This window comes from Lissotriton vulgaris, chromosome 2_1 (assembly GCF_964263255.1).
Source record: "Lissotriton vulgaris chromosome 2_1, aLisVul1.2, whole genome shotgun sequence".
Classification (NCBI taxonomy): Eukaryota; Metazoa; Chordata; class Amphibia; order Caudata; family Salamandridae; genus Lissotriton; species Lissotriton vulgaris.
The window spans coordinates 731,750,882-731,775,671 of NC_141687.1; the positions used below are offsets into that span (position 1 = coordinate 731,750,882).

A 24,790-nucleotide genomic window follows, 5' to 3' on the forward strand; every position below is an offset into this window, starting at 1 on the left:
GCCGTCTTTTTGCTGTGCTCGCTTCAGCAGCACTTTTACTAAACTTGGTTGAGGTGACTGGCTTGGCTCCTGCACGTTTTCGTGTGGCTTTCCATTTGCCGGGGCCTGGGTCCCCGGGCCTTGGTCGGGGTGGGGCGCCCTGATGGGGGTGTCACCGGTCCTGGCCCTTCGGGCTGTCTTCCCCCGGGGGCCGACGGAGTCGGGTCTGGCCTTCGTGGCATGGTCTCGCCCTGCCCCGGTGGTGTTTCGACGCCTAGGGCCTCGGCTCGGTCTGCCTCCGAGGTCTCTGTTCACGGAGGGGGGCTCGGCCCTCCGGCCCGGGTTCTACTCCTCCTTCCGGGTCCTTATTACCGGTCTTTCGCGTGGCCTTTCGGTCTGCTGGACGCATCTCCCCCGTGCCCTCTGAGATCGCGGTTCCTCGGCAGGAGGCGCTTGGGCAGGGCCGGGGTGCTCATGGGCGCTCGGCGGCGCATGGCCTTGTTTTGGAACGTGGCAGTGGTGTGGTGCCGGGCACCCGCGCGTGGTTGCCACGCAAGTCGTGGTGCGTTCCTGTTTTTGGTTCCCGGCGGGGTCTTCCGCCCCGGGTTCCCTCTCCTTTGGCCGTGCTGGCGATTCGAGCCTCCTGGCCGATCCCGGATCTTCCCGTACAGTGGTTGGGTCCCCCGCTCTCGGCGTCGGTGTTGAGCCGGCTCTTGTCGGCTGGCCTGCCTCCTTGTGCAGGCCTGGTTCTGGAGCGGAGGACGCTGCTGGCTCGGGGGTTGTGGCTTTGCTGCTGGGTTCCCGCAGGCATTCCAGTGCTCGCTTCGGCAGCGCGTATACATATTTGGAAAGATACAGAGTAGATTGGCACGGCTCCTGCGCAAGGGGGACTCACATGATTCGTGGAGCGTTCCATGTTAGTGGAGATGTGTAGCTCAGGGGTTGGAGGCGGCAGTCCCGGTAGCTGAGATTGGTCCTGGACCTGAGTTTGATTCCCCGCCTCAATGGGTCTTGGGCTTAAAAACTTCCATGGACTCGAGAATTCTCATTCCGGTGCCTACTCGTCTCACGGGTTCACACTCTGCAACTCTGGGCGGATGCTTGCTTATTCTCCACTTGGGCCCCTTGCGGCGGGATGCCTGACTCTCGCCTTGTATCCTGCAGCCTACGGCCATACCACCCTGAATGCTCCTGATCTCGTCCGATCTCAGAAGTTAAGCAGGGTCGGGCCTGGTTAGTACCTGGATGGGATATCTCACAGGGGTATACCAGGTCGGGTTCCCAAGGCACGCACCTGGTTGCCTTTGGGCGATACGTGCGCTGTGCACTTCGCAATACACTTGCATACTCCCTCTCTCGTTCTACGAGCTCTTCGGGGCCCGCCCTTTTGGGGGCCCGGCCCTCGGTGGCTTTGCGGTTCCTCGCCTGTCAGGTTTCCCTGGTGGCGATGGTGCCTGCTGGGCGGATGGGCGTGCGGGGGTCGTTCCTCCGCTCCCCGCCCTTCTTGCGGGTTTTGCCGGACGGGGTTGCTCCTCCGGCATGTCCCCCGTGTCCTGCCCGGGGTCCCTTCCCTGGGGCCTCGGACTCAGGTGGTGTCTTTACCGCTTTTTCCGACCAACGTGGTTCCTCCCTTGTCCGGGCTGGTTGTTCGGCGTGCTGTTTTGGCTTCTCTTAGCCACACGTTTTTTCCTTTCCCGGTGGGTTGTCCTGTGTTATGCCTTTTGGGCCCGGTTCGTTCGGGCCGCTAGCCCTCGTTCCTCCTTGGTTCGCGGGCTTACACAGGCTGGCATCCTTCCCTACGCTTCGCTGGGTTCGGTGGATCCGGCGGGGGCCCAGGGTCGGTCTGCGAGGTGTGGCTCTGTTCCCTGGGCCCCCTTAGTGGGTGTCTCCTCGGTGGAGTATTGGTCTGACTTCGGCGTGGTCTTCACCCGCCTGGTACGTGGGTCTCTAGCAGTCCCGGGGGGACTTCGCTGGGGCCGTTCTGAGTGCTGGAGCTGCGACTCCTGGTTGGCCTCCTTTCCCTGGAGGTCTTGATTTCAGGTTTCCTGTGGTCCCTGTTTTCTTTTCAGTTGTTTACATCAACCTTGGGTTGGTTTCTCTGCATCACCATGTGGTGTTGTTGTTCGGGTGGTCAATGAAGCCTTGTTGGCTTGGGTATTGGCTCACTTTGTAACTCAGGGGGCGAGGAAGACTAACGAGGAGGTAATGCCCCGGTTACTTACCGGTAATCTTCATTACTCCGAGTATAGTCTTCCTCGCCACATGAGTTCCCTCCCCCCCTCCCTGTCTGGCTATCGGCTTCATTGTTTGCTTGGTAGATCAGGCTGATTGGTTGGGCCGGCCCGCCTCTTATAGAGGTCAGGTGGGACTGGTCGGCCATGTTGGGAGGGGGTGGGAGGTGGTTTCTTTTTGCTTTGGAGGGTTCTGTTGTGGAGCTAAAGCTCACTTTGTAACTCATGTGGCGAGGAAGACTATACTCGGAGTAATGAAGATTACCGGTAAGTAACCGGGGCATCCTCTCTGCAACGGGCAGCCAGTGAAGTGAGGCTATAGCTCCTCGGGATGATTCTCTGTGGGGAATGCCCAGGAGCTGTGTAGCTGCACAATTCTGCACTGCCTGAAGTCTCATTATTGTGGATTTTGGTGATCCAATATACAGAGCATTAGCATAGTCCAAGCGGGAGAGAATGAACGCTTGGACCACTAGTTTTTTTGTCTCCCTGGATAAAATTGGGAAAACTTTCCTCATCATCTTAAGTAGTCCAAAGCAGCAACCCACCACTTTCTGTGCATGGAATATCATATTTAGTTTGTTGTCCAGCCAGACTCCCAGACTTTTTATTTGATCTTTGGGGGGTGGAGCATTTCCTAAACAATTTGGCCACAAGGGAATGGATCCCTCTGGAAATGGTTTACCCAAAAGCATTAGTTCAGTTTTTGCTCCATTCAGTTGGTGGAAGGACCCTTCCATCCAGGCTGAGATTGTTTTAAGACACTTGGCTAGATTGGCAGAATTTTGTCCTGGTTGGTTGAGGGGTACTATCAATTGGGTACCATCAGCATAGGTAACAATTTGGATTCTATATGGTTCAACTATTTTGGCCAAAGGGCTCATATAAATGTTAAAAAGGGTGGGGCTCAGGGATGAGCCCTGTGGTACCCTACAATTCAAAGGCATGCTCTTGGAGGTACAATTCTACTCGAATACTTTTAATGACCGACCATCTAGGAAGGACTCCAGCCATCTCAGTGCAATCCCCGATACCCCTGCCTCTCTAACCCTAGAGATGAGTAGAGGATGGTTCACGGTATCAAACGCTGCACTCAGATCCAGGAGGAGAATGGCAGCCGATCCTCCGGAGTCCATGATTTTTCTGGCTTCCTCGGTGACAGCGATCAAGGCTGTCTCTGTGCCTTGCTGGGGTCTGAAGCCTGTTTGTGTAGGGTGCATGCAGCCATTGCCTTTAAGATATATAGAGAATATGGCATTCACATGTTTCTCTGTGATCTTGGCAATTCCAGCAACAAAGAGATGAGGCGATAGTTCGAGAGGACTTCTGGGTCGGCTCCTACTTTTTTGAGTAGTGCTCTAACCATTGCTTGCTTCCAAGCAGACGGGACCATGCCTGAGCTTAAGGATAAGTTTATACGTTCTAATATGGTTGGGGTGACTGTATGACAGACTTGATTAGGGCGGTAGGAGAGGCCATGTCTCCTGGGCAGCCTGATTTTAATTTATTAAGATGGGATTTTAAGGATTCCAGGTTCATTGGAGGAAACACCTCTAGAACTGTTCCTACCCGGCTCCTCTCCGTGTCCATCTGTGGGGGATTTTGTGGGGCAGTGGGTAGAGGAAAAGTTTGATAGATGAACTGAAGTTTTGTGTGGAAGAATTCCGCAATGTCATTACAGCTTTTTAATGTGTTAGCTGCAGGAGGCAAGGGTAGTGTCAGGGTTGTGATAGTTTTAAAGATTCTAAACATTTCACGCGGTGCATTTGCGGCTGTGGAGATTTAGTTTCGTAATATTTGGCTTGGGTTTTACAGATTTCCAATTTGTATATTTTTATAGCTTCCCTGTAGATTTGCTTTTTTTCTTTTGAGAAATCTTTTTTCTATTGTCTCTCTGTTTGTTTACACTTAAGTTTAAGTTCTCTAAGGTTAGGGGTACACCATGCTATTTTTTTTTAACCTATCTTATCTTTCCTGAGTTTCTTAGGGGCGACCACATCTATGGAGGCTTCCAGCCAGCCATTGAGTTCCAGATTAGCTAATTCTGTATCCCCTTTTAGTGCTGGCCGAGTGTTATTCAGGATTTCTGCCCAGGACTCCATAGGAATCCTAGCCCAATTCCGTCCAAGCTTTTTTTGTGGATGTTTCGGGTTGTTTCTTAGTTGGTGTTGGCCAAGTAATGTGTATTAGATAGTAGTCACTCCAAGGTAAGGGAATTGGGCTATCAACTATTAGATTGGTATTAGTAAAATGGGGTCAAGTAAGTGCCCTTTAGGATGGGTAGTGCCATTCACTATAAGGTCGAGGGCAAGGGCCCCTTAGATTATCCAATAACTCCTTGGTCCTGGGTGAGGAGGCATCGTCAAAATGAATATTCAGATCTCCTATTATAGAGAAATTAGAACGGGAGCTTACTAAGGTGGCTATATTTTCAGGAAGATTAAAATTAAAATTTCCAAGGGCTTCTGGTTGACGATAAATTAGGACCCCGGAAAAAGTGCATGTCAGTGAGAACCCGATGGTGAAAACAAGGCTCTCACAGTTGAGAATCGACCCCTCATTCACACAGCACCTATGGCTATCCTTGTATATAATGGCAATACCTCCTCCTCTGGTTAATGGGCGGTCTTGCTTTTGTATGCTGTAGCCTGGCGGTAGAGTCTGAACAACAAATGGATCTGACCAGTTGTTGAGCCAAGTTTCCATTAGGAACATTACATTAGGGTCCTTTTCTTCCAGTATCAACCTGATTTCTGTGGCATGTTTCGTTCTGGACCGGCAGTTCAGCAGGAGCATTTTGAGATCTCCGTTGGGTGGGGGAATTTTATCGAGTGGCCTATCCGCGTCCAGGACTAGGGGGCAGTGTGGGCATTTGTTAGTAGTGAAAGGAGGCCCAAGTCTGTGTTGACAGACCTGCGAACCCCTAAGACTGGCCAGCTGCAAAGCTGTGTAGTAGCGGGGCGCTCCCTCAGGAGAGCCAGGGGTTCTGGCCCCTGGTCCCGGTCGGGCGAGGACAGGCGCAGACGGGCTTGCCTTTGGCGCGCCCGCTGTGCGCGTCCGCTGCACGCGTCTGCTGCGCGCTTGATTCATGCCGGATTTAAGTACTGGGACCCTGCCGTCTAGCAACGAGGCGTCAGACATGCCAGGGGGTGTGTCAGGCCGTGCGGGTCCGCCCTCCACACAAGCAGCGTCAGCTGATGTAGACCGGGGCCGGAGCACACGCGCCTGCAGAAAAATGACAGCAAAGTGCCTAGTGCAAGTGGGATCCGGGGACACAATGAATTTTACAACAATCAGGTAAAATCAGAGTTTAAAAGAGGGCTTCGTAATTTTAAAAACACCAGCAGCGCTCGCAGCACTTACAAATTCGTTCACTGCGCGCTCACTCCTACCAGATTAAGTACTGGGACCCTGCCGTCTAGCAACGAGGCGTCAGACGTGCCAGGGGATGTGTTAGGCCGTGCGGGTCCGCCCTCCACACAAGCAGCGCCAGCTGTGGTGGACCGGGGCAGGAGCACACGCGCCTGCAGCAAAATTAGAGCAAAGTGCCTAGTGCAAGTGGGATCTGGGGACACAATGAATTTTACAACAATCAGGTAAAATCAGAGTTTAAAAAAGGGCTTCGTAATTTTACTTGGGTACGTTAGCTTTAAGTTTTACCATATCTAGAGGGAAGTCACAGCTTAAGAGTATTATGTATTGCGCTGTGTTTGCTCCCACAACTTGAAGTGTGAAAATGTGTTTATGGTGCGTCGTAAATTTATGGAGAGAGAGCTTGCAGGAAAATGCCTCTTATTGTATAGTCACCCTAATTTTTTTTGGGCTGATGCTGCTGTTTTTGACACTGTGCACTGGGGCATTGACCAGAAATAATACATGTTATCTGTCCCTCAAACGTGTAGAAATTGGCTAAACTCCTGATTGGTATATTTAACTTACCTATAAACGTTTCTAGTATATGGTACCAAAGTGTACCCAGGGCATGTAAGTTAAATGTCATTAGTGAGCTGTAGCACCTATTGTACCACCACTACAGTGACAATACAAAACATGTTTCCAGACCTACTTTGCAACCTGGTTAGACAGATTTAAAACTGCCAATTTTGACTTGGCCAAAAAAAAACATTTGGCCATTCCTAAACCTTCTTTTTTAATATTTATAATTCTGCCCATAATGCAGGGTGCCTGGTATTTAAAAAAGTAGGGCATGTGCACTCATTTTTTAAATGCCCTGACATTAAAACATATCTAAAGTTGTTTTTTAGTGTCACAAGTCCTGTTATACATATAAAAGCACAGGGTTACGTTATAACACCGTATAATGCATGACTAGGGTTTTGGAATTGCTTGAAAATTGACTCAAAAATTAATGTAAATAGTAATATAAAATCCAACTTAATGGTCAACTCAGATTTTATACTACTATTTTGAAAAGGGTACTTTAATAAAGTTGACATTTTACTGCCTGAGCCAAATGTGCCTTTCTCTCGGGGTTCAGTGTGACCTGACTGTTAATGGCTCTCCTATGGTGCGATATGTATTTCTCCCAGGCAGTGGCCAAAGGGCTTGGGTGTGGGGAGATGTTTTCTCAATGAGCAGGAAGGCTTGGGGGCTGTACCCAGACTCTATCTGAGCTTCAAACAGGCCCGGTTCTAGTGGATGGGCCGGGTGGGCCAGGCCCACCCAAACATGAGCCTGGCCCACCCAAACATGAGCCTTGGCCCTCACAGTGAGAGGTTGAAGGCAGGCGTCCAACGCCATTGCGCTCAAAGGGCTTCAACCTCCCGGTTGGGAAGTGGTCTCAGCCGAGCTGGCACAGCCTGGCTGAGACTGCTTCCAGGGCGCGCACACACGCACGCACACAGTTTTTGAGATTATCGCAGCTGCACCAGAGTACTTCACAGGTCTTTAAAAGACCATTTACGTGTTAACAATGCTTTGTTTATTTTGTCACCCCTTCATCTCCACTAGGGAGATGAAGAAAGGTGACAAATCCTTTATTTGACAATAGTAACCTTTGCCTACTGTCCTACTGCCTTGATATTTCTTTTTCTATGCAGCACAGGAGAAAAAAAGTTTGTTTATTCTGATTCACCTTTCCTAACCCCTGCCAGCTGCTTATCACATCTGGCTGTGACACAAAGTTTGACTAATGGAGTAGGTAAGAGGAAGCGTTACTAGTTGTTTTTCTTTTTAAAATCTGCCCAGGCCCAGCAGGACACATACTTTGTGAGTGCTTCATTTAAACAGTTTTTATCATTATCATGGCCAATGCAGGTCAACAATAAGACAATAAAAAATGGCCAGATAATGCTGTTGATTAATGATCCTGCTGTGTAGCAATCATTTCTCTGTTAGTAGTTTTTAAATGCAGAGGAACTGATTTTTATGTTGAAGCTCAGTGGGTTACTGCCTTTGTCACAAATATCCTTGTGTTGCTTGCAGTTCAGAAGTTACAATCCTAACATAGGACAGTGACCAAGGAACTGTCATCAAAGAGCTGCATGCAAACCTGAAGGTATAGTTAGAACTTTGTTTTTTTTGTTTTGTGATATAGTTAGAACTTCTTCAGTCTTTCATTATTCTAATGTTGCTAAAATGAGTATGTTTGGGCAGATATACATTTTTATCAGTAAAGCCAACCCCAACCACTTGAGTACTCTTTAAATCCTGAGTTTGTGCTTCTACAGACCAAACCCTCTTAAAATATACTGCCCACCAGTATGGATGACGTGATTCATACACCTTGTAATCCTCATTGGCTTATGAGACATTCCCTGTCGACTGATTTACATACTTGTATGATTTGTTGTCTCTGTATAATGTGTGCTTGGTGTAAAGTACTGACAAACACTACACTGATATGAGTAGCGCAATACAACAAATTAAATGCCAATGAGGAAGGGACTACTTAAGAAGATAATCAGTTATGGAACTGGCTACCAGGAGTTTTATCCAATAACACATCGAATAACCCAAGACTATTTCAACATCTTTAACAGTCAATTAAAAATAGTATCTTGGAATGCTGCAGGTTTACATAATTGTTCTGAGAAATTAGACTTTTTATTGTCTTTGCATGCTGATGTGTTATGTATTCAGGAAACATGGTGTAAAAACAGCATATATGGAGGGAAAGACTACTTTGTCCTTGAGGCCGCTGCTACACCTACAAAAAAAGGCCATGCGAAAGGTGGAATTGCCTGTTTTTTATTAAATTCTTTACAATGGCAATACTCCCACTATACGGACAGTAGTAATCTTTTTCAGTCTATAACTATTAATAATATAGGGACAGTAGGAAATCGTTCTTCTCTTGTAATTTTAAATGCATATATTCCGCCTGAAGTTACTTTTAACGTTGTTCTGAAGCGAATGTTTTCCTATGTAAAACAATTATTAGAGCTTGATCAGCCCCCTTATATTTTACTTATGGGTGACTTAAATAGCAAAGTTTCTAATATATGTATAGACATGTTTAGAAACAATTATAAGGAAGAAGCATATAATATACCTCAAGCAACCTTTCCTAGTAAAATAGTAACCAATAAAAGAGGAAAAATATTACTTGAAGAACTTAGCTATTTTGAGGGTCTAATTGCAAATGGTAGGATGCCTTCTGACACTCCTGCTAAGTTTACACATAGGTCATTTAGGGGCGAATCCATCTTGGATTATATGATTACGGACTATGATACGTTTTCCTTCTTCCAAGACATAATGATCTCTCAGTCTTCCTTAAGCGATCATAATGTGATTAACATAACTGTCTCGTTACAACCTCCAGAAACAGACTCTTGGTCTATAGCCAATAAAGGAGTCTCAATCCATTCTAAATCTGGAAGGTGTTTCTGGGACCATACTAGTATGAAGGAAGTTCAAAATATTCTTGCACAAACTATTCTGGAATTAGAAGAATGGCAGGGTAGGGAATTCTTATACTTTGAAAACTTCAAGAAAAAGGTTACCACGGTAGCTAAGAACACAAAAAAATCTAAGAAGTCGTATTCCCCTCCTAGTATATTATTACCCTTAAATAAGGAGATAAATAAACTTGTGAGGCAACAGTACCTTAGTAGAACAGGGAAAATACGCAGAAATTTGCCTTACTACGAAGAAGGAGGGTGAGACTGAAAATAAAACAAAAAAGAGAAAAAGAAGATTCCCTTTGGATCAGGTTAAGAGAAGCATCGGCCTCTAATAATTCCAGAGAATTCTGGTCTATAATAGGGAAGGGATGTGGTGTAAGAACTACCCCTACTCCTATTGCCATTGCAGAAGATATTTGGATATTATTCATATCTAGTCTGTATGCATCTAATGGTACAGAAGGTGACAATGGGGACTTAGTTCAGAATAGCAAACACAATATAGAGCTCCCAACCGAGAAAACCATAGTCTCTGTGATAAAGAGTATGCGCTCTTCCGGAGCTATGGGCCCGGATGAATTACCCATGTCCCTAATAAAGCAAGATGCCACATCTTGGAGTAAGATCCTTCTCCCAATATTTCATGCATGCCTCCTTTCAAGATCTGTCCCTGACTCATGGAGGGGTAGCATATTAATTCCCCTATTTAAAAAGGGAGAGCGGGAGAATCCAGCGAATTATCGTTTAATAGCTCTATTGGATGCAATAGGAAAAGTTTTCGCTAAATATCTTTTAACATTGATCAATGAATGGATAGAATCTAATTGTATTTTACCTTTGGAACAAACTGGATTTCGTAAAGAACATGGAACAATAGATAACTTAACAGCATTGCAGGTGATCATTGACAAATATGTACGTGTTCGAGGTGGTGGAATATATGTGGCATTTATAGACTTCTCCACAGCGTTCGACAAAGTGGATCGTCCAACGCTGTGGAGAAAGCTAGCAGCTTTAGGTATGCCAACACAGTTACTTGAACTTGTGAAATCCCTTCACTCGAACACATGGTGCAAGGTGTTATATGGTGGAGAGAGGGGTCTCTCTCAATCCATACCCTCCCCAAATGGTTTGAAACAGGGGTGTATATTGGCCCCTACATTATTTTCTCTATATACGGCAGACCTCCCTAATTTCATCTCTGCTAGTGAGGGGCAAGCCCCGAAAATTGGAGGATCTTTTATATCAGTTTTAATGTATGCTGATGACATTCTTGTTTTAGATCTAACACCAAAGGGCTTGTCTAACCGTCTACAGGCATTAAATCTATTTTCAGAAGCACATTATATGAAGATTAACGTGTCGATAAGCAAAGTAATGTGCATCTTTGGTAAGAAAAAATGTAGATCTGAAAATTATTGTTGGGCCATAGGTAGGCAGAAACTCAAGGTGGTTAAAACTTATACCTTCTTAGGTAAAATCATTTCAGCAAACCTAAGTGAGAAACCCCACATTGAGCACAATGCACATAAAGCATCGGCTCATGGTATGGGGTTAAGTTCCCTGTATAATGCTACTGGGAAGAGACACTTCACACTTTTCCTGGAGGTATTCAGAGCAAAGATCCCCGCTACACTACTGTATGGATTAAAACTAGTGGGGCTAAATCATTGGGGATTCTTACAAAAAATAGAAGGAAAGGTGCTAAGAAGAATTTCTTCTTTAAATACAGCTTGCTCTGTTTCTTCATGCAGGCTAGAATTCGGACTCCGAAGTTGTTGGGTACAGGGGTTGATTGCCCTCGTAAGGTGGGTGGCCTGTTTAGCGAGAGGTAAACCAGGTACCTTACGGGAAGCCATTAAAAAAGAACTCTTGGGCCATCTTAATGAGTTCTCCACGCTGGTTAAGAACTTTAGAAAAGCAGTATCTCTTCTGGAGTTGGATGAAAGCACACTGTTTTTACTTACTCCTATTGAACTAAAGTCCAAATTAAAATGTGCATCATGGGAACTCAGTTTTAAAATGGATATGATCGCTAAACAAGGGAATAAAGAAAGGCAATCACTGTTAAGTACATGTACACCAAAACTGGCCCAACAATACCTTACTTGGAATATTCCCCATAGAGTTCGTAGATTATGGTACCTTTTACGAAATGATTTGCTCCCTCTTAACTACCTCTTTGCGAAATGGTATGGTGTATCCCCTACATGCAACCTTTGTAATAATGCTATACAGGATCGTAATCATGTCTTGTTTATCTGTCCCGTATTACGCCCTTTGCGTCTTAAGTGGTTAAGACCAATCTGCTTACAACTAGGAATTTTAAATGTCAAAAAAAATTTCCATGCACTTTACTGTCCGCCAAATGAAATGTTCTGTATTAGAATTTTTAATTTCTTTAAAGGGTTTTTAGATATTTATTAAGTGTTACATAGAGAAGTGCTAGAAGATTGCTCAATCAGAGAATAAGCCGTGTTCCTTTAGTTCTGTAACCTGTGTTTTCCTTTTGTAATTATTATTGTATAATTGTATGTCTATTTTATGTGGCCCTCATTGAGAGCCAAAACATAATAAACTTAAACTTGTAAACTTGTACTTAAAAATGAGGGGCACTGTTGGAGGATGGCAGTGAGGGAATCTGAGGAAAAGGTCATGGGGTGGAGGGGGAGCTAGGGAGAGATGAGGGGCACTGGTGGAGGGTGGCAGTGAGGGAATACAGGGAGGAGGTCCTGAGGAAAAGGGGCTATGGGGAGATGAGGGCCACTTGTGGCATTTGGCAGTGAGGGAATCTGAGGAGGAGGTCAATAGGGTTGGCTATGGAGGGAGGAGGGGAACTGGTGGTAGTAAAAGTATTTACGGAGAAAGAGGTTATTGGTGCGGCACCAAAAAAGACTTTCACATCAGTGATAAAGCCGCCCTGTCATGGCCTTTCTGTTTTTGTTTATTAAATTAGCAGTTGGGTCATAAGGGCTACTGTGGAACATACTTTAAAGTGCGTTCTAATTATAGTTACTACTACATTCAATGTTTGAAGTTTGAAGGTGATTTTACTAATATTTTTACTGGGAAAAATTAAAGTGGACCCCGATGGTGCCTGATATGGGGCTTGGGCCCAAGGTCAGCTGTGAGATAAGGGGCACTGGAGAGGAGTAGTGGATAATCAAGCCTGTAAGGGAGTGTGTTACAGAGTCTGGGTCAGGTGGAGGAAGTAATGAAGAGGGATTCTCCTTGAAGGGTCTCACAGAGGGAGCCCGAGAAGTATCAGTTGCTCCCACCTCAGAAACCTCCTCTTCCCATCAAAGGAACATTACATGGAAAAACACTTTTGTGAGAGTCATAACATTTAGAAAGAGATTTTGAAAAGAGTGCGTTTACTGGGCCTTGTAAGACTAAGAAGAGATAAAGGAGGGCTCTGAAGCTGGCCTGCCTAGACATATATGCAACAAATCGAGCCCGCAGTGGCCCACTCAAATGCACTCTTGGCCCACCCAAATAAAAATTCCTGGAGCCGGGCCTGGCTTCAAAGGAAGCTTATCCAGTCACTGGCTTATGTAGCTCGCACCTAAAACTCCCCCTTAAGTTCTCATTGCCAGCCTGTATCCAAACTCAGTGTGGGGGAGGGGCTGCCCCAGAATTGGTTTGTAATGACTACAAGGGAGGGTTTGCCCATTATCTTAGCACACTTCAGAGTGGGCACAGGGAGCTCTTCACAGAGGAGAACGATTCTTCCATGTTGGTTTTAGGTAGAGAGGGGCACTGTGGAATAGTTTATAGTAAAACACACAGGAAGTGCAACAAAGTGGGTAGGGGTTTCCTGCAAAAGTTCACCCAAGTGATTAGTGATAGTTTTTTCCTTGGCCTTAGGACTCTCTACACTTCACCAGTGTTAAAGTGCATGACCGTCTGGACTTGCTCCACACCGGTTGCTCCCCTGACCCTCTGCCTGCCCTAGCGACGCTTGCTGACCACACCGCCTGCCCTGATTGAACTCCTGGACACCCGGACACCGGCTGCATCACAGAGCGCTTCGACCACTACCAAGCGCGTGGTATCGTTCGCATTGCACTCACTGCTGCTCATTGGCTCTGCATAGCGGTGACTTATTTACAGGCTGATTATTGTTTGTTGTGTGTAACTGTACCTTTGCTCTCCCTCCGGCTGTGCCCCTGCTTCGTTCACGCGACCATAACGCCATTTTGTTGTTCTGTTTACCTGCGGCCCCTGTCTCCTCCCCGCTCCCGCCTCCCGGCAGCCCCTCCCACGCTCCGCCCCTCCACCATCCATTTATGGCCAATGCCTCCACACGCAGCCTCCACGCGCTTCGGACACGCCGAAGGTGCGCCAAAGGTAAGCCCGTCTACGCCCGTCCGCGCCTGGACCGCGCCCAGCGCCAGACCCCCTGCCCCTCGCGCTGCCCAGCCCCCCCGCGTTACCTACGATGCCGCCACCCTCCTAGCCCTTAACCCCGGTCGCTCCCCCAACTGCGTCCAAGCCGCTCCTGGACGCACCCATGGACCGTTCTCCTGCTTCTCCTGCAAATTTAGCGGCACCGACAACATCTCCGCTACGACCACACCACAGATTCCCGACCCCAACCACCTAGAATGCATCCTTCTCAACACCCGCTCGGTCCACAGGCACGCCATTGACCTTTGGAACCTACTAGACACCATCTCGCCTGACGTCGCCTTCCTAACGGAAACATGGATGAACGCTTCCTCCGCCCCTGACATCGCCATCGCTATCCCTGATGACTATAAGATTACACGCAAGGACCGCACCGACCATACAGGAGGTGGAATCGCTATCGTCCATAAGAAAACAATCCGCATCTCAACCAGCTCTGATGCCAACCTCGCCAACTCCGAACACCTTCACTTCCAGATCCACATCGACCCCAAGACCACACTCAGAGGCACCCTCCTCTACAGACCACCAGGACCACGCGCAAAATTCAGTGAAGACGTCACGGACTTCATCACCCCACACGCGCTCCCCTCCAAAGACTACATCCTTCTGGGAGACCTCAACTTCCACCTTGAAAAGATCAACGACCGCAACACCGCCACCCTCTTAGACAACCTCGCCAACCTCGGACTTAAACAACTGGTCACTTCCCCCACCCACACCGCAGGTCACACTCTTGACCCCATCTTCACCTCCAGCAACCATGTCTCCTTCAGCCACACTACAGATCTCCTCTGGACTGACCACAGCTGCGTTCACTTCACCTACAACAAGCCCAAACCCATCAACCACCTCCAACCAACTCTACAAAGAAACTGGAACAAAATCACCACAGAGCAGATCTCCACATCACTCCTTCAAACCTCCCCAGCCCTCTCTTCTAACGCCAACGAAGCCGCCTCCAACCTCACCCTTTGGTTATCCAACACCGCCGACACCTTAGCACCACTGAAAAAACGTCAACACAAACTTGGCATCAAGAAGGCCTCATGGTTCAACGACGACCTCAAGAAATCCAAGAAACTGTGCCGCTCCCGGGAAAAGGCCTGGAAAAAAGACCCATCCACCAGCAACAAGGACGCCTTCAAAAGCGCCATCCGTACTCACCACCAACTGATCCGAAAAGCCAAGAAAACAGCATTCAAAGATCGACTTGACAACAACGCCCACAACAGCAAGGAACTTTTCAACATCGTCAAGGAATTTTCCAACCCCTCGGCCAACTCCAACGACATCACCCCCTCTCAAACCCTCTGCGATTCCCTAGCCTCTTTTTTCCACAACAAGATTGCTGACATCCACAACAGCTTTGACAACCAACCCGGAAGCCAACCCACCCTACCATCAGCTGACCATCTTCCCCCTGTTAACACCCTTAACGCCTGGAACCCAATCTCCACTGAGGACACCATCCGCCTGATGAATTCCATCCACTCTGGATCCCCCACAGACCCATGCCCCCACCACATCTTCAACAAAGCAGACTCCGTCATAGCTCCGCACCTCCGAGACGTCATCAACTGCTCCTTCAACTCCGCTACCTTCCCAGAAGATTGGAAACACGCTGAACTCACCGCCCTTCTGAAAAAACCAACAGCAGACCCCACCGAACTCAAAAACTACCGCCCCATCTCGCTTCTTCCATTCCCGGCCAAAGTCATCGAGAAAGCTGTCAACAACCAGCTCGCCGCCTTCCTCGAAGCCAACAAATCACTCGACCCCTCACAATCTGGCTTCCGAGCCAAACACAGCACTGAGACCGCCCTCATCGCAGCAACAGACGACATTCGAACTCTACTGGACAATGGAGACACAGTCGCCCTCATCCTCCTCGACCTCTCTGCAGCCTTCGACACAGTCTGCCACAGCACCCTTTTACAACGCCTCAGAAACATCGGAATCCAAGGAAAAGCACTGGAATGGATCACCTCGTTCCTCACCGGAAGAACCCAGAGAGTCCGCCTCCCACCATTCAAGTCCGAGGCCTCTGAAATCATCTGCGGCGTACCACAAGGATCCTCACTCAGTCCCACCCTCTTCAACGTATACATGAGCCCCCTCGCGGCCATCGCCCGCCAACACAACCTCAACATCATCTCTTACGCGGATGACACTCAACTGATCCTATCTCTCACCAAGGACCCCAGCACCGCTAAAACTAACCTACACGAAGGAATGAAAGAAGTCGCCGAATGGATGAAACAAAGCCGTCTGAAACTGAACTCAGACAAAACAGAAGTCCTCATCTTAGGTAAATCCCCCTCTGCATGGGACGACTCCTGGTGGCCGGAAGCCCTCGGAAAGGCACTCACCCCGACAGACCACGCACGGAACCTTGGCGTCATCCTGGATTCTTCACTCTCAATGAACAGACAAGTCAGCGCCGTATCCTCTTCCTGCTTTAACATTCTTCGCATGCTCAGAAAAACATTTCGCTGGATCCCCTCCGAAACAAGGAAAACAGTCACCCACGCTCTAGTCACGAGCCGACTGGACTACGGAAACACCCTCTACGCAGGTACCACCGCTAAACTCCAGAAGAAACTACAACGAATCCAAAACGCCTCAGCCAGGCTCATATTAGACATCCCACGCAACGAACACATCTCTGGTCACCTTAAAGACCTCCACTGGCTACCCGTCAATAAGAGGATCACTTTCCGACTGCTTACCCACGCACACAAATCACTCTACGACATCGGACCAGATTGCCTCAACTCTCGACTTTCCTTCTACACCCCCTCCCGCCAACTTCGCTCTTCCAGCCAAGCCTTCGCCACTGTACCTCGCATCAACAAGACCACCATGGGAGGCAGATCCTTCTCATACCTGGCTGCCAAAACATGGAACTCACTCCCCGCTTACCTTCGCCTCACCCAGAATCACCTAGCGTTCAGAAAGCAGCTTAAAACGTGGATATTTGACAAATAATCCACCTCCCCTTCCTAAGCGCCTTGAAACCCTCTGGGTATGTAGTGCGCTATATAAATATTATGACTTGACTTGACTTGACTTGAGCTTCTCCCCTAAAACATGGTTTGATTTATGTATCCACAATTGGCATATTTAATTGATCTACACATCCCTAGCAGAGTGCACTTTCGTGTGCCTAGGGCCTGTAAAGTAAACGCGACTAGTGGGATTGCAGCAATGATTATTCCACCCACACAAGTAGCACTGTACACATGTCTCAGGCCTGCCACTGCAGAACCTGCATGTGCAGTTTACACTGCCATGCCGACTTGGCATTTAAAACCTATTGCCAAGCTTTATACATCCCTTTTATTTCATACAAGCCACACCTAAGATAGGCCCTAGATAGCACATAGAGCAGGGTGCTGTTTAATCAAAAGGAAGGACATGTACAATTACGTTTTGCATGCCCTGGTAGTGAAAAACAGCCAAATTCATTTTTCATTATTGTGAAGCCTAAATCTCTCATAAATTAACATTGGGAATTCTTTAGTACACGTATAAGCTGCAGTTTCTGATTGAGAAGGAATAGATCTGTCATGTTTCATATCGCTGGAATGGTAATGACAAATCCTCTTTACTGGTAAAAATGAATTTATCACTACCTTTTTAAAAATGTCACTTTTAGAAAGACAGCATTTATCTACTCTTAGCCCTCTGTGCCTGCAGCCTGTCTCCAATACGTATCTGGGTTGGGTGAGAGCTGAGGTTCCGTGAATTCTGAACCTGGGTCATAAAGGTCGTGGTTCTGTTACGAATTTGGTAACAGCGAACCGTAAACAGTGAGTTCAGCAAGTATGAGTGTTTTCGTCATGTTACACCGATGGATTCCCTGTGTATTTGAAGATTTCGTTCTGTACCCTCGGGTTCCATTTTGTGCATGGCAGCCATTTTGTGGTTGCCCTCACATAGGCTGATGACTGTGGCCAAACGAGTCTTTTGGACACATACACCTTAGCTTGAGTTTGTGATGACTTCTGTTTGACCTGAGTGAACTGACCCTTTTGCCTGAAGCTGACCTTGCCATATCAGTTCTTGCCCTTTGGCTGATCAAGATTAAGGATCAGAGCACAGGACATCGTAAAGTTTTACCACACACAGACATGCCTTATCCTACTTCTATCTGCTTCTGTTTCCTTCTTTATGGTCTATTTATGATGTGGGCTGTGGTCCTTTTTATTATGGGTTTTTCCGGCTTGTCTAAAGAAGAATGTTTATCTTGGGTTTGTTTAATGATTAGGTATGGGCTGGACAAACTGAAAAATGGGTTTGTCATCATGCAATGCTTTTTGTCTTGGAAACATGTTAGTGGTCAAACTGTAAATAAGGAATGTTTGCCTGAAGCGCAATTTTCTGTATAAAAAGGGATGGTCTGCTTTGTAAAGTTGAGCAGTCTCCTGAGAACATACACCGTGTTGTACTTCTAGGACATCTGTTACTGGCTGCAGCTAATAAATTTGATCTTTGACGCCACCAAGAAGTATCCCGTGTCTCTGTATTCTAAGACAGGTGAACCCGAAGACTTTGGGCGTGCCCCTGGCGCCGCTGGGTTTAAATCCCGGTTCTTCAGTTGGCGCCCAACGTGGAGCGACATCAGCGGTGCCGGTCCAAGCCTGAAGATCGTGAGGAGCTTTGTGTGCAAATTCTGGAGGAAGGCCTACCACTTCATGGACCCCTGTATGTCGTCGTGGTCCGAAAGTCTTTGCTGCGAGGTTCCCCGCTTTCCGACGGCTACGAAGGACTGCTGCCCTGACTGTCGCCCTGTCTTGGAGCCTTTTTGATGATTTGTATGGCGAGACGATAGACGGGTCTTCTGGCGACGTCATCGATACTTCAGTTAAGTATGAGTGGAGTGTCTCCCAGTCCTTAGTTTTGTTTTGGGTATCCCCTTGGGATCTTTGATTTGGGACTTGCAAGCTCCAAAGCCGAGGGACTCGTGTATTCGCGAGGCTATCGTATTCGATATTACCTTGAAGTTTGAAGCTAGACTAGTGAGCGAAGATGCCTGGTCTTAGCAGACTTGGAAAGATATTTTGTTGTGGTTGTAATAGGGATTCCCGATTGGAGGACTCATGTCTGGTGCCTCCGATTGGAACTCCGACCTATGAGCTATATTTGAAACATGGCGTGGGCCCCATCACGTATAATGAAGTGTGGATTCGCTACACTAGAAAGGACGGTGTCCTAAAGTGGCCCCAATATGGTAGTTATGACTCGGAGATTTTAGATAATCTAAAAGGTAAACTGTTCAAGAAGAAAGCCCGGCCGGCAATGTTTGACTCTTTCCACCTATGGCGAAAGGAAGCCAAACAGTAAGAAATTAAATTAGCGCAGAGAAATAAAAGAGAGAAAGGTATCTCAATAATGCAAGCTGCTGTACAGTTTAAAGATAATGAAGAAGAACAAGCGAGTGAGCAGTTGCACAGGCAACGTAAAATGGCGATTGATAAGTGTTATCCAGCTTTGCCACCTCATCAGCAAGGTGCAACGAAGGACCTTGAGAAAGATCCTTTGATGTCACATTTGTTGAGTTTGCCACCCCCTTATGTGCAGAGTGCTTCAGCACCTCCGCAACCTCCGGTTGCTTTGCCTCTTGTTGTCCTACAACCGCCAGCTCCTCTTCAGTTGGCTCCTATTCCTTTGGCGCAGCCTTCTCAAGGGCCGCCGACTTCATTACCTACTCCGCCTCCAATTCCTACGACTTTGTCTCCTGTACTTGCTACTTCTTCTGTTACTGTACCTACGTTGGTTTCCTCTCAGTCTGCTTTGTCTCCTGTTCTCTTGTCAACTTCTCCTTCTGTTCGACAGAGAATGACTCATACTGTTACTGGTCTCTTTTCTCCTTTCTTTTGGTCATTGAGTGTGACCCCTGTTTCAGCGCGTAAACAGTTGCGTAGCCAATTGCCTGGTCCCGATGAGCGGGAAGTATTGGATCATTCAGCGCTTAAATGGGTTACCCATTCTTTAAGATATAATTTTGAGTCTGTTATGGATGTTTTCCGTCAATGGGAAGCACCGACGCAGAGATATGTTTTTGGGACAATGTGTACTTTCCTTCGTGAAGAATGGGAAGATGGTGAATTGGGACAGTCTCCGCCTGAGTTGTTCCCTGTACAGTCCGAGTTTGCGAAGGGAACTATAGTGGGTGTTGACGTTGAAAGAGCAGTTGCGACATTGTTGTCGTTTAGGAGTGAGTCTCCTTCTCAGTGACTGTTTGAGCCTGATTCTTCAGTTAGGAGAAAAGCACGCCAATATCCAATGAGAGAGGTTCCTCCGGTGTGGAAAGATGCAGTGCCTGCTGGTGCGAATAATGTTCCACCAGCTGTACCGGCACATTTTCAGCGTGTTTGGGTACATGTTCCATGGAAGCGAGCTGAAGTTTTGGCCCTTAAGCAGACTTTGCCTGATCCTCGTAAAAATCCTGCAGGGTACTATAAGGAATTATCTCAGACTGCAGACTCATGCACTATGAATTTAGCTGACATAGACATGTTATTTGGGAATGTTGTTCCACAGCCTTTATGGGGACTGATTCGTCATACGGATCATGCGCAGGAATTAGGTGATACATGGGCTAATATTGGTGCTTCAGATGGCCGACAAGTTGGTGGTGCTAAACCTGAGCCTTTAGTTGCAGAACTTCCTGGTAGGATTATTAAGTATATGAAAACTTTGATGCCTGCTATGCGTGTAAATTGGGACAAATTGTCTGCGTGTAAGCAGAAGAAAGACGAAAGTGTGTCTGACTTTTTCACTAGGTTTGAAGAGACGTTTATCGACCATAGTGGTCAGGACATGAGTACGGAAGGTGGTCAACGGTTGTTCGTTGATAAGTTTGTGCATAATTTGCTTTCCGAGTTGTGTACGAAGTTAAAGGATTCTGAGAGTTCATGGGCTGTTTCTTCATCGGCACAGATATTGGCTACTGCACAGTATTATGAGAATAGGGATAAGGATGAGAAAGATAGAGCCGACAAGAAGACTAAAGAGTTAAAGACAAAGGTTCTTTTGCAGCAAGCGTATCCGCCTCATAGTAATCAGCGCGATTATCAGCAACCTCAACAGTTTCAGAGAAACTCGCAAAGGTTCGAGTCTTCTCAACAGCGTTTTCCTGTGGGCCCTAATCAGTGTACGTATTGTAAAGAAGAGGGTCATTTCAAGAATAGTTGTCCGGTTCTGTTACAGCGCGCGAATGGTGCTTCTGGTGTGAGAGGGCGAGGTGTTCAGCAAGCTCCTAGAGGTAGAGGACGTGGTGTGTTCCCCCAGAACGCGCGTTCCTTGCCTCCACAGAATACGATGAATTGTTTCGATCAGCAGAATGGTGTGTCTGGTAGGACGACTCAGTACTATGCGGACGACTACTGTGTCGAAGGTGAGAATATGGACGGAAACGATTGCTAGGACAGCCATAGACAAAGAGATGGAGTTGTTTCAGTTCCAGTAGATCAGAGTGGACCTTATGTTGAAGTGATTACATCAGTTGTGTCAGAGCCTTTTCTGTTGGATACTGGTGCTGCGAAGAGTTCTATTATGCGCTCTAAACACCCTGGCGCACCTTTGTCTGGCTTGATGAATGTTTCAGTAGGTTTTTCTGGTGCCCGGGTTAGTAATCCGATTTCTAGTCCTTGGTCTCTTTCTGTTGGACCTTGTGAATTAGAAGCACCCCTTATTTTGACGACAGGTTGTGGTGAGAACTTGTTGGGATTGGATTTGTTGAAAAGATTCCATGCAACGCTGGATTGTTCTCCTTCAGGAGTACAGCTTACATTGGGAAAGAGAGTGATCTCTCCGATGTATTTATCTAAAGATCGACTTCCAGTAGAATTGTCTTCTCTTCCTGATTCTCTTTGGGCTACTGGTCCTAATGATGTGGGTCTCCTGGAGATTCCACCATTTGTTGTGACATTGAAAGCGAATGCTAGATTGCCTCGTATTCCCCAATATCGGATTTCCAGTGATGGTGAAAGAGCACTTTTAGCGATCATCTATGATCTGATTGAGAAAGTTGTGTGATTGAAGAAACAAGATGTAATGTGTGCAATATTCCGGTTTTGCCTGTTTTGATCGTACTGATTCTTCTCAGCTGCCTGTGTACAGGTTTGTGATCGATCTCGGCGAGGTGAATAAGATTGTAGTTCCGCAATTCCCAGTTGTGCCAGACATCACTGCTTTACTGACTTTGATTCCAGCTTCTGCTACTTGGTTTTCGGTGATTGATTTGAAGAATGCTTTCTTCAGCATCCCGATTGCCGAAGAGAGTAGAGATATTTTTGGTTTCTCTTTAGGAGGCCGAAGTTTCCGGTTCAAGCGCGCTCCTCAAGGCTATTGTGAGAGTCCATGGATCTATAGTCAGGCTTTGAAAACATAGCTTGATACGATTGTCTTACCTGATGGTGCTGCCCTTATCCAGTACATCGACGATTTGTTAGTTGCTGCTGATAATGAGGAGATTTGTAAAGAGGCTACTTTGTCGTTGTTGCGTCATTTGTCTGCTTTCCATCATAAGGTGTCTCTTTCGAAGTTGCAGTATTGTCGACAAGAAGTGACCTACTTAGGTCATCTCTTATCGAAGGAGGGAAGAAGATTAACCCCAGAAAGAATTCAAACGATTGCGAAAATGAGTGTGCCAACGACACTGAGAGAAGTGCGTGCTTTCCTGGGTATTACTTCGTATTGTAGACAGTGGATCCCAAATTTTTCGCTCCTTGCGAAAACTTTGATAGCTCTTACTATCAAGGATACCCCGATTCCTCTTCCTTGGACTGATGAATGTCAGAAGAGTTTTTCTGAATTGCGTGATGCGTTGTGTTCGGCTCCTGTGTTGGTTACTCCCGACTACAGTAAGCCTTTTACACTTCATGTCCACGAGAGAAAGGGTGTGAATTGTCAGTTTTGACACAGCAGTTCGGCGATAAGCAACGTCCATGTGCGTATTTCTCGTCGACTTTGGATCCGGTAGCTAGAGTGTTGCCGAGTTGTTTGAAAGCTACAGCGGCAGCGGCTATCTCTATTCGACAGTCTGTTGGTTTGGTGATGGATAATACTTTGATTGTAATGGTTCCACATGCAGTGGATACCTTGTTGAATCGGACCAAGACACAGCACTTAACTAGTGCTCGGTTGTCAGGGTACGAATTGACACTCTTAGCGAGTCATGTGCACATAAAGAGATGCAATACGTTGAATCCAGCTACGTTGTTGCCGATTTCAGTAGAGACAGATGTTTCTGAACAGCATGATTGTTTTCTTAGGACAGAGGAGGAAACGAAAGGGAGAATAGACCTTAGGGAAACTCCTGTTGCGAAGTGTGATGGTACCTTATGGGTGGATGGTTCATGCTTCAAGCTTCCGAATGGTGATACGACTTCGGCATATGCTGTTACTACTTTGCATACGATTGTTGAAGCTGCACGTATCCCACATAATTCAGCGCAAGCAGCAGAGTTGATTGCATTGACAAGAGCGTGTGTGTTGTCGAAAAGGAAACGAGTGACTGTTTACACTGATAGCCAGTATGCGTTTGGTGTGGCTCATAGTTTTGGACGATTGTGGAAGGAACGTGGGTTCCTGACTTCGCATGGAACTAAGATTCAGCATGGTCAGTTGGTGAATGAACTTCTTGAGTCACTTACTTTGCCGTTGCAAGTTGCGATCGTGAAATGCAGTGCGCATAAGAAAGTTAGTGATGATGTTGGTCGTGGTAATGCATTTGCAGATGAAGTTGCGAAAGAAACTGCGAGAGATGTGATGAGTCGAATGTATGTTGCGGGTCCGGCGAGATGGGTTCCGGATAGAAGTATGTGTGAAGATACGATAGAGAGTATGAAGTCTATTCAAGCTGAAGCTACAGAGAAAGAGTTGAATGAATGGAGAGAAAGCAAGGGTAAATTGGATCCGAATGGTTGTTGGATTGAGTTGTCCGAGCATCAGCGATGGTTGTTACCCGATGCGTATGTGCTTACAGTGGTTACGATGGCACATGGAATGGCTCATATTAGTGTGAAAGGGATTTGTACATTCCTGGTAAGGGAACTTCAACTCCAGCTGGTCATTTTGCACCTCCAATGTATCCGTTCGAGGCTTTGCAGCTAGATTTCATCCACATGGAGAGATGCAACAACTTAAAGTATGTGCTCGTGGTTGTTTGTGCCTTTTCGAGATGGGTAGAAGCATACCCCCTGAAAGATAACACTGCCTTGTCCACAGCTAAAGCCCTTGTTAAGGAATTTTTCCCTAGGTATGGATTGCCGCAAATGGTCTGGAGTGACAATGGGAGTGAATTTGTGGGTCAAGTGATGAAGAGAGTGTGTGATGGTTTAGGAATCCGCCAAAATTCCATGCTGCAAATCACCCCCAATAAGCTGGTTTGGTAGAATGCTATAATGGCACCCTTAAGCTAAAACTAGCCAAGATTCAGGCGAGTTCCGGTCTACAATGGCCCGATGCCTTGCTGTTAGCACTTCTGTCCACAAGAATGACTGTACATTCACGAATGGGACTTAGTCGGTACGAAGTGGTTTTTGGTCACCAGGCAAATATTTGGGGAGTGCCGCGGCCGACAAAATTTAGCGAGATAGAAAACCCTGTATTTCTTGATTACCTTTACGAATTGACTGCAAAATTGCGTGTTTTGCACCAACAGGTTCATGATACACTGCCACAAGCATCTGATGATCCAGGACACGCTATCGAACCTGGTTCCTGGGTCCTAATAAAGAACTTCCAGCGGACCAAGAACGATCAGCCCCGCTGGATTGGACCCTACTTGGTGCTACTGTCCACGCGTTCAGCAGTGCGAGTGCGCGGTAAAAAGAACTGGATCCACGGCGTACATTGTAAGAGGGCCCCTTTGCCTCTGCCATACGACCGGTGGGTCCAGGATGGTACCGTGCCTCGTTTTCTGCCTTTTAGCGATGCACGTTTGATTGGGACGAACTTTGAACGAGAAAGCGACGATCTTCTGCAAGAAGCTGTGTCTCCGTCAAATCGTTTGGACACTTCCGAACCTGAACTTTTGTTCCGTGATCAGACATTGCCTGGCAAAGGTCGTTATAATTTGAGACCAAGAGTCGTGGGACGAATAAAATGAAATTCTTTCTTTTCTATTTTTGAAATTGTGTTCTCTTCTCCGAGGAACTGTTTTGATTTTTGTTTTTCGAACCGCCATCCTGGTTCAGCTGTAAGGTCGCGGTGCAAAGACTTGGGAGTGCAAACCGAAGACACTAGGTCGACGGTTATGGTTGGCCTTAGGGCGTTCCCTGGACTGAC

The 24,790-nt window shown here is 46.9% G+C and overlaps 1 protein-coding gene, 1 non-coding gene and 1 pseudogene across 2 annotated transcripts in view; 2 read left to right on the forward strand and 1 right to left on the reverse strand.

Annotated features, from left to right (window-relative positions):
* TUB (TUB bipartite transcription factor) overlaps positions 1 to 24,790 on the reverse strand; it is a 536,930-nt gene that overhangs the window by 412,280 nt on the left and 99,860 nt on the right. The gene's annotated exons all lie outside the window — the stretch shown is intronic.
* LOC147731059 (U6 spliceosomal RNA) lies at positions 795 to 901 on the forward strand. The gene has a single exon (XR_015308874.1). It is a non-coding gene; the product is annotated as a U6 spliceosomal RNA (small nuclear RNA).
* On the forward strand, positions 1,143 to 1,259 carry LOC147731060 (5S ribosomal RNA; annotated as a pseudogene).